Raw genomic sequence first — 3068 nt, forward strand, 5'->3', positions numbered from 1 at the left:
AAGCACTTCTCCCATGGCAAGAACTACCAATCTAGTTGGCCAAACCAAACAGATATTCAAAGAGACTTGCAAAGATAACCAATCATACATAAAAGAATTCAGAGAAGATTCAAATATTATTCATAGATAGACTTGATCATAAACCCACAATTCATAGGTCTCAACAAACACACCGCAAAAAGAAGATTACATCGAATAGATCTCCACAAGAGAGGGGGAGAACTTTGTATTGAGATCCAAAAAGAGAGAAGAAGCCATCTAGCTACTAACTATGGACCCGAAGGTCTGAGGTAAACTACTCACACTTCATCAGAGGGGCTATGATGCTGTAGAAGCCCTCCGTGATGATGGCCCTCTTCCGACGGAGCTCCGGAACAGGCCCCAAGATGGGATCTCGTGGATATAGAAAGTTGCGGCAGTGGAATTAGGTTTTTGGATCATGTTGGTGAATAAAAATATAGTCACGACGTTGTAAAACGACGGCCAGTGAATTGTAATACGACTCACTATAGGGCGAATTCGAGCTCGGTACCCGGGGATCCTCTAGAGTCGACCTGCAGGCATGCAAGCTTAGGCTCTTGCCATTCCTTGTTCCATGATCCATCAAAAGAATTCACCCAAAACTTGAAAACTTCACAACACAAAACTCAAAATAGAAAACTTGCGAGCTCCGTTAGCGAAAGAAAACAAAAGACCACTTCAAGGTACTGTAATGAACTCATTATTTATTTATATTGGTGTTAAACCCACTGTATTCCAACTTCTCTATGGATTATAAACTATTTTACTAGCCATAGATTCATCAAAATAAGCAATCAACACACGAAAAACAGAATCTGTCAAAAACAGAACAGTCTGTAGTAATCTGTAGCTAGCGCAAGATCTGGAACCCCAAAAATTCTAAAATAAATTGCTGGACGTTAGTAATTTATCTATTAATCATATTCAAAAAGAATTAACTAAATATCGCTCTTCAAATAAAAATGACAGCAGTTCTCGTGAGCGCTAAAGTTTCTGTTTTTACAGCAAGTTCAACAAGACTTTCCCCAAGTCTTCCCAACGGTTCTACTTGGCACAAACACTAACTAAACACAAAAAAACACAACCAAAAAAGAGGCTAAATAATTTATTTATTACTAAGCAGGAGCAAAAAGCAAGGAATAAAAATGAAATTGGGTTGCCTCCCAACAAGCGCTATCGTTTAACGCCCCTAGCTAGGCATAAAAGCGAGGATAGATCTAAGTATTGCCATCTTTGGTAGGCAATCCATAAGTGGATCTCATGATAGTTTCATATGGTAATTTTATTTTCTTTCTTGGAAAGTGTTCCATGCCCTTTTTTAATGGAAATTGAAATCTAATATTCCCTTCCTTCATATCAATAATCGCTCCAACCGTTCTAAGGAAAGGTCTACCAAGAATAATAGGGCAAGAAGGATTGCAATCTATATCAAGAACAATGAAATCTACGGGCACATAATTCCTATTTGCAACAATAAGAACATCATTAATCCTTCCCATAGGTTTCTTAATAGTGGAATCCTCAAGATGCAAGTTTAGAGAGCAATCATCAAAATTACGGAAATCTAGCAAATCACACAAAGTCTTGGGAATAGTAGAGACACTAGCACCCAAATCACACAAAGCATAACACTCATGATATTTAATTTTAATTTTAATAGTTGGTTCCCACTCATCATAGAGTTTTCTAGGGATAGAAACTTTCAACTCAAGTTTTTCTTCATAAGATTGCATCAAGGCATCAACAATATGTTCGGTGAAGGCTTTATTTTGACTATAAGCATGTGGAGAATTTAGCACGGATTGCAACAAGGAAATACAATCAATTAAAGAGCAACTTCCATAATTAAATTCCTTGAAATCCAAAATAGTGGGTTTAGTAACATCTAAATTTTTATTTCTTTCAATCCCACTTTCATCAATTTCATCATTAAGATCTAAATACTCCGAATTTTTAGAACGCCTTCTAGGTAAAGGAAGATCATATTCAGTTTCATCAAGATTAATATTGCAAAATAAAGATTTAATAGGGGACACATCAATAACTTTTAGATCTTCATCTTGATTTTCATAGGAAATGGAGGAACACGCTTTAATAAAGGCATCTTTGGAAGCACGCATCCTAGCGGTTCTTTCTTTGCACTCATCAATGGAAATTCTCATGGCTTTGAGAGACTCATTGATATCATGTTTAGGAGGAATAGATCTAAGCTTTAAAGAATCAACCTCAAGAGAAATTCTATCAACGTTTCTAGCTAAATCATCAACTTTAAGCAATTTCTCCTCAAGCAAAGCATTAAAATTCTTTTGTGAATTCATAAACTCTTTAACACTATTCTCAAATTCAGAGGGCATCTTATTATAATTTCCATAAGAGTTGTTGTAGGAATTACCATAATTATTAGAAGGATTACTAGGATATGGCCTAGGATTAAAATTCCCTCTATAAGCGTTGTTCCCAAAATTATTCCTACCAACAAAATTCAAATCCATAGATTCATTGTTATTCTCAATCAAAGTAGACAAAGGCATATCATTAGCAGAAGAAACACTCTTAGTAGCAAATAATTTCATAAGCTCATCCATCTTTCCACTCAACACATTGATTTATTCTATCGCATGCACTTTTTTATTAGAAGATCTTTTAGTGTGCCATTGAGAATAATTAGCCATAATATTATCTAGGAGTTCAGTAGCATCTCCTAAAGTGATTTCCATAAAAGTGCCTCCCGCGGCCGAATCTAAAAGATTTCTAGAAGCAAAATTCAATCCGGCATAAAATTTTTGTATAATCATCCACAAATTCAAACCATGAGTAGGGCAATTACGTATCATTAATTTCATTCTCTCCCAAGCTTGTGCAACAGGTTCATGATCAAGTTGTTTAAAGTTCATAATATCGTTTCTAAGAGAGATGATCTTAGCGGGAGGAAAATACTTAGATATAAAAGCATCTTTGCACTTGTTCCATGAATCAATACTATTCTTAGGCAAAGACGAAAACCAAGCTTTAGCACGATCTCTAAGCGAAAAAGGAAATAGCTTCAA

Source organism: Triticum urartu, chromosome 2 (genome assembly GCF_003073215.2).
Source record: "Triticum urartu cultivar G1812 chromosome 2, Tu2.1, whole genome shotgun sequence".
NCBI classification, from domain to species: Eukaryota; Viridiplantae; Streptophyta; class Magnoliopsida; order Poales; family Poaceae; genus Triticum; species Triticum urartu.